At 32.6% G+C, this 11,567-nt stretch overlaps 1 pseudogene; it reads left to right on the forward strand.

Annotated features, from left to right (window-relative positions):
* The first annotated feature begins 9,920 nt into the window (after positions 1 to 9,920).
* Positions 9,921 to 10,587, forward strand: LOC149179961 (2,3-bisphosphoglycerate-independent phosphoglycerate mutase pseudogene; annotated as a pseudogene).
* The last annotated feature ends 980 nt before the right edge of the window (positions 10,588 to 11,567 follow it).

Genomic DNA, 11,567 nt, shown 5'->3' on the forward strand with positions numbered 1-11,567 from the left:
TCGCAATACTGACCTCCCTAGCCTTTTACGATGTCAAAATTATAGTGAGCTTGGGAGGCTTCTCTCCAAGCTTTTCGAGCATAGGAATAAAATCTCAAATCAAACTAAATACCTTGTTTCTTTAGGTTCGATAGACCAAAGTTTGGTCTCAGTGGACGTTAACCATCATCATCATCATCATCATCAATTAAATAATAATTCCTTATTAGATACTTAGGATTAATTAACTAATAAAAAAGAATTACAAATTAATTAATTAATTAATTAATTAAGTAATTTAGTAATAAATATAAACTAATTTTAATTAAAATAGAATAAAATAAATAAAACTAATTATAAAAATAATGAAAGGAATCAGATTACATTACATTATAAAAATAAACTTATAATTAGTATTTAATCAATTGTATTTATTAGGGATTATTAATTAATTTATTTAACATATAATTAAAATTCAAATAATTAAAATAATTAAGCTAAAATAATTATAATAATTAAAATAAAAATTAAATAATATGTAAGGGTCAGCTTCTATATAAAAATTTATCAATTTCTAGGTCTATATATACTCTGGTCGGAAGATTCTTCTCTCAAGAAACTATCATTCATATTCTATCAATTTTGATCCTAATGATGGACCCCCTTTGGGGTTCGAAACGTCGACAAAATGAGCATAGTATTGTGGATAATCCGGATCATGCTACTCCAAAAAACTACCGCAGAAGCTTAAAATCTAACATTTAGAGTATCTCATCAAGTGGAAGAACTCACTTGTTGAAGATTCCACATGGGAGAATGAGAATTTTATGCAGAAGCATCTAGAACTACTGAAGCGTTCAGGACAACACTCTTTTGAAGGATAGGGGCATGTTAGGTCCCTATAATACTAGTGATTCTGCCATTTCTATTGTCGTTGTATCACTTATTGTTATTGTTGTGACCCTATTGTCCCCATATTGTTATTATTGTGCCCCATATAATCCCATTATTGTTATTTTTGTGCCTTTATATTATTATTGTTAGGTTAACTTTCGTTATATTGTGACCCTTAGACTCCTATATATAGAAAGAAGGTTTTTTCATTTGAATCATCTATGAATTGTTCATTTGTGTAATGTAAAGGAGGTTGCACCCTCAAAGAGGCTTATTTCTAAGGCGTTGATCTATCATTTCTATCTTTTTGTCAGCTTGTTTCATAACAGAGTTTTAAAACATGACATACAATCATGGCATATTAATGTGGCATATTGATATGGATTTTAGAAGTATGGAAATTTGACTCATTAATTGTAGTATAATGAAAACCAATGGAGAAAACCATAATGGGAAAAAAATAATACCTTATATCTATATGGATTTAGAAGCTTTCGAATCCTCACATATGGAAAAAATAGAAACCTAGAAGATATAATAGATGGAAAATTTCATAAACATATTTTACAAAAACTCGTAGATCTAAAAGGGTTATGTAGGCTTACATATCCAACTTAAGACATGGAGGTTTTTCTCCAACTAAATGTATCAAAGTTTTTATCCTTAGAAAAAATTATAAGTAACTTTATTTAAAACTGTGCATGGATGTTTCTACTTGTTGTTAAATCAATCACCTTGATTTAGATAAACCATCTGTTATAATATTTGTAAATATTTAAAATTTTCAGTTGGTAAAATGATGATCACCATCACTAGAAGATCCTGAATGCTTATAGGAGTTATGATATCACAAATAGAGAAAGCTAAGATATCTTAAGCGATATATTTATTTTTACTCGATGTGTCTTACCTTCTCATAATTAATTTATTAAATATATAAGTAGTAGAGAAAACCAATTCCTAGAGTTAATCCATCACTCCTACACTTTCACTGGATTTCTCCCCTACATTAATAAGAACAAGAAGTACTAGATGGGGAACTTCTTGTTGTGGGGGATGCATGGGATATCTGAATAGAAGGAAATAAGATAGAAAAAAATTAAAATAGATGGAATAGAGAAGAAAAGAACAGAAAACAAAGTTCTAAGTGTATATATATTATAAAAAACATGAGAATGGGTGTAGTTATGTATTGAAAGATCTAGTAATTCAAAATAATCTACCAGAGGTTTTCTGTCATTAGCTAGACCTTCTTATGTATTCTATAAAATGCACAAGACAAAGCGGTTTCTAAGGGAATACAAATTACAAATGGGAGTCATATTGCAATGTGAGGAAAGTAATTTGGGTTCTTGTAATTTTCCTATTATTTGCAAAACTTGGTAGTGGAAATCATTTTGGTTGAAATCAATGTAGATTGAACTAGTGGATGGAGTTCTAGAATCAGCTACCTATGGTTTGATGGAAATTTGGTAGTGGAAATCATTTGGGTTGAAATCAATGTAGATTGAACTAGTGGATGGAGTTCTAGAATTAACTAGCTATGGTTTGATGGAAGTTATTGAATATACTTGGTGTTTTTATTAATATTATTTTCACTAATATAGGATTATATTAGTATCTCTATTAATTATTTACATTATTCTTATTAGAGTGTTTAATGTTTTGTGGGTAAAAAATAGAAACTTCTTCCATATTCAAAATTATTGAATTTATGTTCGCTTGGGGTAGCTCAAGTGGTGATGCCCGTCGAATGAAGTCTCACCAAACCAGATATCTTGGGTTCAAATATTGTGCTACCCTCCCCCATAGCAGGGTGAATAATGGACATGTAAAACTCGAAAATTAGAGAGTCCTACCAAGCTTACAATTTTTTATTTATTGAATTTCCAAAAGGTGATATACTTTGTTAGAAGTAATGCATATTGAACAAAGCTTACTTCCTTCACTTTATTCCCTTTTAGGTTGGAATTTCGTTCATGAGGTATTCATTTTAAATAGTCATAGTTGTTAGGAATTTCTATTTGAGAATTTAAATTATTATTGAAAATCACCAATTTTTTTTATTTCTAGGCCCTAAAAGTTTATTTTTGGTGAATGAAAAATAGAGAGAATATTTTGGAAATTTACTAAAGTTAATTCCTCTTATAAGTACGTGAATGGGATTTTCTTATATCCTGTTAATCCTTATATCCTATAAAGTTATATAGGTATCATTTTATGGGTGTAATTAACCCTATAATTTGTGATCATTTTTTAAAATATTCGGATTGAAGTGTTAATACCTATCTCCATGTAAAATGGGTTGAATTTTGGATTTTGACAAAAGAATACTAAGAAAATAGGCTAAAGGATGTGAAAAATGGAATAAGAAGATGTGCTCATTATAAGGTGTTAGTAGTAGCACATATATTTCATCATGTGCAATAGTGGAAGTACAAAGTGGTCATAGTATTTGGATATGTAGGTATCCATACATCTAAAAATATTTATAAGATGCATTTTCCAAAAATATTGAATGTTATATGTGGGAATACATGCATGGTAAATGTGGATTTCACAAAATATTTGATGTTATGTGCTATCAAGTTATTACAATTGGGTACTATGACATATCAAGCGGTAGAACAATCGGAATTTGGAAAATCCGTCTAAAGGGATTGATGAAAACATTGAACATGGATACTGCAAGGAAGAAATATGGAATCTGGAAAATGGAAGTCCATAAATCAAAAAATAATTATACCTACACATTGTGAAAAAACTAGATTTAGATGTCATCAAAGGTGGAACATGTGGTGGACACGTAGAGGCACATAGGATGTACCCACCTAGAGTTTCATATTTTTTAATGAAATAGAAAAAATTGTGGCTACTAATCTATCACTAGTGACAAGTTTTTTTGTAAGAGTTTGATGAGATGACATATTATCATGGTCTGTCAATGTGGCATCTTGAAAGGGATTTTTGAAGTGTGGACATTTGACTCATTGATTCTAGTATAATAAAGACGAAAGGAGAATAACATAGTTGGAAACAATAAAACCTTATATATAGATGGATTTATAATCTTTTGAATCCTCAGATATCGAAAAATAGAAACCTCGAACATCAAATATCTGGAAAATTTCATGAAAGTATTTTACGAAAACTCCTACATCTAAAAGGGTTATGCGGGCTAACATATGCTACATCCACATATGACATTATGTCGATGTGATGCATGGATAGGGAAACTCTGACATGTCAACTAATATAGCACTACACAATGGACATTTATACAAACTTACTGAAGAAAAAAAAATTGGTTCTACAAAATAAGATTTGAATTTATTTTGTAAGTGGTTAAATATTATTATCATGTACAACTCTTCTTTTGAGGGTTGAAATTAAAATTATAGTTTCTAATAATTTTAGAAAATTAGGAGACTTGTGTGCTAAGCCCCAATCAATGGTCACATGGACTAGACAATGATGTGATCATGGGGTAGCACAAAAAAGGTCAAAAGGAGGAAAATGTAAGAAGAAGCATATGTCACATTATATTTCATTAGTAAAAATCTAAAGGCTTTCTCTTTAACACTGGAAGAAGTGAAATATGATCTCAATATATGGACATCCAATTTTCTAAAAAAAAAACTTTCTAAAATCAGTTTTCAAAGACATGGATGTTGAATGTTGGAAATTGGATGTGATGGAATTTACAATTAATATAATTTTTGACATCACAGACTATAGCTATGCACGGGGATATATTAAGTGATAAAGAGAAGGAATTCATATCTATCAAGGGGCATGCTAAGTTCTTAATTTTGACCTATTTTGTCACTCTTAGTTACAATTCTTAACCTTTAAACCCTTATTTTGTCTCCCCTCACTATCCCTTTTTACATGATATAATCATTTCATATAAGACATGAATATGAAAATGAATTCCAAGGTAAATTGTCTATTTTGTTGATTTTTAACATTTTGATTTACAAATAAGTTTGGAAATCAATTTACTGACCAGTTGCTATATGGATTACAATCCCTATAGAAACATTCTAATTCGTGTAGAAATTATGATCTGTATGGTTCCATGAATCGAATATAGACATTCTTAAGATGCTTAGGTGTTTTCTAAACTATTTCTAGAGTAAATTATACAGGTATGGAGGAATAGAGAAACATGCGATTTATGCGTGCACTTTAAGAGAACATCCTTAGCTATATTTGTAATTAGTCAACCGAAGGGTTAGTTGATTAAATGAAATAAGAAAATTTCATGAATCTTATCAAAGAATTTAATTTCATGAATCCTATCAAAGAATTCTTTGGTGGTTACCTATTCCATGGTGCAATAGTCATGGGAACTGGATCTCATTCTTCAATTTTACACATTCCCACTGATTAAGGACCAGGAGGTAAGAGTATCACTGTAATGAAAAGAAGTTTGAGAAGTCATTTATAATGGCCATATATATAATATTCAAGGACTCCCAGGTGGATGATAGGTAGAGAGTGTTGTAACTTGATTTTTAATTAATATAAAAGGATTTTCATCTTATAAGTTCATGTCTGGATTTATATACGTCGCATTGGTTTCATTTAGTTTCATTTAGTTTTGTCATTTATTTCTAGAATTTCACCTAAGGTAGGAAGGTCTCCCTATGCATTTGTACTCATTGTGTTATTTGATGTTAGTGTTGTTCTTTTTCTTTTATTATTTTACTTGAAACTAGTTTTACACATTTCTTGTTTCTAAAAATTTGGTTTTATGAGCTCAATTAATGAAAGAAATTAGAAAGATATAACTTGAAAATAAAGATAATACTTCATATATATATATATATATACATATATATATATATATATATATATATATATATATATATCTATATATATATATAATCCATTGATGGATTGAAAAATATGATTCTAGCTATATTCTTCTGAAAAATAGATGGAAAATTATAGTTATCAAAGTGATTTTTGTAGCATTTGTTACTCATCGAATAATATATTGTTGAACAATAAATGCAATTTCAATAGCTAACATTATTTTTTGAAGATAGGATATTAATAAGACTAACTCTTCCACATATGGGAAATTACTTCACAAGGATACATCCTTGTTTTAATAATTTAATGTAGCAACGTTTAATCATAAAAAATTGCTAACATCTTTGGCACTATTTCTAGGGAAGTGCTAAGAGGAGTTAGTTTCCTTGAAGCATTTAGACACATACAATTATTATTATTATTATTAAATTGTGATAAATAGACTGCATGAATCCTAATGGTAGATACCTTAGACATAAAGATCCCATGAATGTTATGAAACCAGCTCACAAAAAGATAGAAAAGAGAGATCCACGCCTTAGAATTCAGACTCTTCGAGGGGGCAACCTCCTTTACATTACATAAATGAACAATTCTTGGATGATTCAAATGACAAAACCTCATTTCTATATATAGGAGTCTAAGGAGTCACAATATATTCCATCTGACCTAACAATAATAATATAAAGGCACAATAATAACAATAGTGGGCTTCTATGGGGCACAATAGTAACAATATGGGCACTACATGGGTACATCAATATAATAAGTGGGTTATACTAATAACAATAAGGGGTTACACTAGTAGTATAGGGGCCTAACGTGCCCCTCTCCTTCAAAAAGCGTTGTCCTCAATGCTTGAGTAGCTCTTGATGCTTCTGTATAAAATTCTTGTCCTCCCACGTGGAATCTTCAGCAGGTAAGTTCTTCCACTTGATGAGATACTCTGAAATTGATCGATTTCGTAGCTGTCAGGTTCTTGTTTCTGTGACTGCTCTATGTTCTAATATGATTTTTCCTTCCTCTTCAATTTCTGGCAATATTGTTTGAATTGGGATCTTTTGCAACTTTTGAATAAGTGGCCATACTTCTTCGTCCTTCTTCCATTCTTCCCTTGCTTCGTTTATCTAATCTGGTTGGATAATATAAATAGCACAAAACAATGCTTCCACATCCTCATCCTTGAAGAGTCTTCCCATTCGGTAAGGTCGCCATTTTTTAAGTGCATGTAGTATTGCCAACATTTCCTTCTCATAAATAGCTTGCTTGAGATGTAGCAGTAAAAATACCCAATCACCTACATCAAAACATTTTTCACTACGATGTTGATCTACCTGTTGTTTCATCTGATTTTTCACCAAGGTGATGTTATCCTTTAAAAGTTGGAGAACTTGTTGTTGATGCTTGATGTGATCTTTCACTGCTTGAACCTTTTTCTTCTTCGTATGTCCTTCTATCTCTAGAGTTTGAGGAGTGGTAATTTCTTCCAATCCTTTACAAGATATGGTAGGATTCATTTCTTGATGCTCGATGTGATCTTTCACTTCTTGAACATTTTTCTTCTTGATATGTCCTTCTATCTTGATAGTTTGAGGAGTGGTAATTTCGAACAACGAATTACAAGATATGGTTGGATTTCATTTCTTCTTTCTCAATGTGATCTTTCACTTCTTGCACCTTTTTCTTCTTGATATGTCCTTCTATCTTGAGAGTTTGAGGAGTGGTAATTCTTGCCAGTGCTTTACAAGATATGGTCTGATTCATTTCTTCTTTCTCTGGGGTGGGGTCCTTGCGTATATCTTCTTCTTTTGATGTTTCTTGATCCTTTTCTTCCTCCTCTTCATATTCTATGTAAAATAATTTCTTCTCAGCACACTTATGACCTTTAGTGCATTTGCTATCACAATTGTAACAAAGCCCTTTTTCTCTTTTTTCTTCCAATTGTTGTGGTGTAACCCTTGTAGGTTGTGGAAGGCTAGGAGAAACAACACTTCCATCTTTATAGTTGTGACGGGTACGCTTCCTGGTTTCCATAATTTTGCTTTCCACTATGTCACAAAGCCCTTCTACTCTTTCCAATTGTTGTGGTGTTGCTCTAAAGAAGGTGTTACTCTTTGTATCCTCATAATGTGCTATCATTTCCTCCGTGAAAATTGACCACCTAACAAGTTGTTTACGAGAACAAAGCCCTCCGTACCATAAAAATTGATCCGGTTCTAAATATGAAGATGCAATACATACCTTTTGTAATAGTTGTACACCATGTAGATCAAAATATTGCTCCATCTGAAGTATCCAATTTACCGGATCCTTGCCATCAAACTTCCTCATCTTGCTTTTTCTTGATTTTAAGAGCTCGACCTTGAAACGACTATAATTCTATACTTTTGGATCTTTAAGTTCTGAAATTGTGAGCTATAGTAGCCCTCTGTGTCCTCTTTCCAATGCCACTAGTCTGATCCAAATTGGATTTTCTAAGAAAAATTTATGCACATTCTCCCAAGATGACCTGATTATAGACCTTTCCAGAAGAGTGAACTTGTATGAAGTGCCACGTGTGTCTATTTCGACCTTTGGATCTAAAAAAGATATAAAAAAAACTACAGCCTGTCCTCTTTCTGTACCTTCTTATGAAATTTCAATGCGATCCCCAGAGAGAAAGTCATGACGATTTTCCCCAGGTCACCTGTTTTAAATTTAATTCAGGAGTCTGCAAAAAGACCAACTTCCTCAGATCATATCTCCACAAATATCACGCAAAAAGCTCTGAAAATCGGACCCAAGGTTCAGCGCAATTTCTTCTCAAATGGGTTTTTCTTGCGACTTCTGAAATGTCACAAAAAAAAGTTATAGCGAAAATGCCACGATGACCTGTTTGGAGCAGCAAAACCCTAGAATCCAAAGCTCTGATACCAAATGTTATGAAACCAGCTCAAGAAAAGATAGAAAAGGTAGATCAACGCCTTAGAATTCAGTGTCTTCGAGGGGGAAACCTCCTTTACATTACATAAATGAACAATTCTTGGATGATTCAAATGACAAAACCTCCTTTCTATATATAGGAGTCTAAGGAGTCACAATATAATCCAGCTGACCTAACAATAGTAATATAAAGGCACAATAATAACAATAGTGGGCTTCTATGGGGCACAATAGTAACAATATGGGCACTACATGGGTACATCAATATAATAAGTGGGTTATACTAATAACAATAATGGGTTACAGTAGTAGTATAGGGGCCTAACAATGAATATATCTCTTGATAGGACTACCCCACCCTCAACATCAAATCATGGTGTAGTAAGTGCCATACCTTACACTTACCCATCTATAGTTTGAACTACAAGAAGAGTATGAATATGTAGATCCCTAGCTTCTCATGAAGTAGGAAAGATCTAGGAAGATGAAAGGGTTCTAGAAGAATCTAATCCACAACAAACTATCACATCGACATCCTATCTAGATGTGCATGAATTACTCAGTGGCAAACTAATAAGGTCACTACTTACAAAAAATCCTATATAATAGCCAAAGTATTCTATTAAATCAAAGGAACCTATAGAATGTAACATATAGAGAAATAAAAAGAAAAACAAGGAGATTGATAACCAATTGTAGGAAAATCAATCCTTCAAGATTAGTTTGGATTCCAAATTCCAGATTCACAAGAAATTCTTCAATTTAAAAATATTCCACCACCAACACTATGTAATTGCCATTGTATGACAAAAAAGGACCCTAAACCCTTTCATTTTGAATTTTATTTTATATGCAATATTTACGGGTACTCTAATCATTCTCATAAACTTATCTCTGTCTACTCTTAAGGATGAAACTTCGTGGTAGTGTATGGCATTGGGAACAAATGGTGACAAAAGTTGGGATTCAATCAGTCAATAATTTCTTACAAAATATAAAAATATTATATAGATAAATATTGGAAAAATATTTGTATTTCAAGATTTATGAGAATAAATATTCAAAATTTCACTAAAATTGAAAAAATAAATAAATAAAGCCTTTAACATGTGTTGGCTACATTATTGATATTAATGACATCTGATGTAATTGATTTCAAAGGATGTAAGGAAGCCTAAGGATCCCTTTAGGTTATTGAGTATGTATGAATGTTATGTCAATCAAATGAAAGCATTAAAACTTTCTCATTTCCTTCCTCTTCATAATTACACTACATTACTCGAGCTCAAAAAATTCAAAAAATGGGTAATACCAATTTCTTATTCATGTTGGTTGGTCATACTAAGCTTCCAAAGAGGAATCAATTGGATGAGGTAGTTTTGGATAGCTAGTGTGAGGAGAAACTTGCTAAAGCAATTATATTCATGTTGCTGAGACTCTCACCATGGATTCTCTCAAGAAGGGGCTTCCAGAAAAATGGACATTGATCAAATCACATGGTCTTTTAGTTGGACTCCATATTGAATTTGATATGGGTAAATTGAAGTACCTTAGAATTATCTTAAAGGGGGGAGAATATGTCCTCAAGGAGCAAAATTAGTGGATCAAGCTCTTTCCTCTAGCAAAATCTACGAGGGATAAGAGTTTAGATACATTAAGGAATGCTTTGAAAATGGTACACTTCATATCATTGGCCTTTTTGGTTATGATGGTGTTCACTGATGATTATATCAGTTGTATTTTCTTTTTAAAGGTGCACCACAACATGGTGCAAAAAGGATCCAAGCGCAAATCCACATTGATGGTCGTGATTGTCCTGATGGGTAAAGTAGTGCTATTGTGGAGACACTATACAATGATCTTGATAAGTTATTAAAATAAGGTGTTGATGCAGTAGTTCTCTCAGGTTAGGGTCAAATGTAGATGACAATGGATCGCTATGAGAATAATTGGGTTGTGGTCAAATGAGGAACTAGAGGAATATGTGGAAATCAAAAGTGGTTCAAGAATCACTTTCAATGTCTAGTCTCTCGAATTGCTAAATGAACAAGAGATTCCATATTGAGTGGTTGTTATTTTAATGCTCACATAAATCTACCTAATGGTGGTGTGGTAGGGCATACTAGAAATATAGAGCCAGTGAGTGTTGGGTGTAAGGTGGTTGATGATTCTACAAAGAATATTTTTGATGCAATAGAACAAGTTGGTGGAATCTACCTTGTTATTGTATATAATGGAAATGCAGAGGATATGGTGAAATGAAACATCCCAGGTCATCCAACGAACAATAAATATGGATGTAATAGCCCTTGTGAAAATTCCATGTAAAGATATATAAATACCACAAATGATGGGACATGTATTCCAAGCTAAATGTTGGGAAAGACATCCTAGGGGGTGTTCATTTGGTTTTTTATGGCTAATGAAATTAGCAGAGGAAATGGCTAAGATTTTGGAAAGGCTTGATCAGTTTAGTTTTGGAGCTCTCTCATTATTCTCTCTCTCTCTCTCTCTCTCTCTCTCTCTCTCTCTCTCTCTCTCTCTCTCTCTCTGATACACTTCGATGCTTAGAGTTTTCTTGGAGCACTCTTGGAGGGTGTGGCATACTTGGATTCTTGGAGCAAGAAGGAAAAGGAAGAGTAGGAAGGTGCAAGAGGCATCGACATCAACACCCACATCATATTTTCTTGCAGGTACCAAGTTGCATGTATGAGTTCTTCACTAGTTTTGGCATGCATGGCACATACATGTGGTTTCTTGGTTATGATCTATCATTGGCATGGAGGACGACCAGGATTGATAGTGGATTGCCTAGCCCAGCCATTTCTTGGATAGCCCTGGTGATTGTGGGTTTACTTTCATTTCTTTCTTTTGGTTGGTTCTCATGTTTCCATAGCTTGGGTTGAGTTACTTGTCCTGGAAGCCCTGATCGAACAAATGCTCTAGAA

Source organism: Pinus tabuliformis, chromosome 3_2, assembly GCF_031772625.1.
Source record: "Pinus tabuliformis cultivar Carrire ecotype Pingquan chromosome 3_2, CPIR1, whole genome shotgun sequence".
NCBI lineage: Eukaryota > Viridiplantae > Streptophyta > Pinopsida > Pinales > Pinaceae > Pinus > Pinus tabuliformis.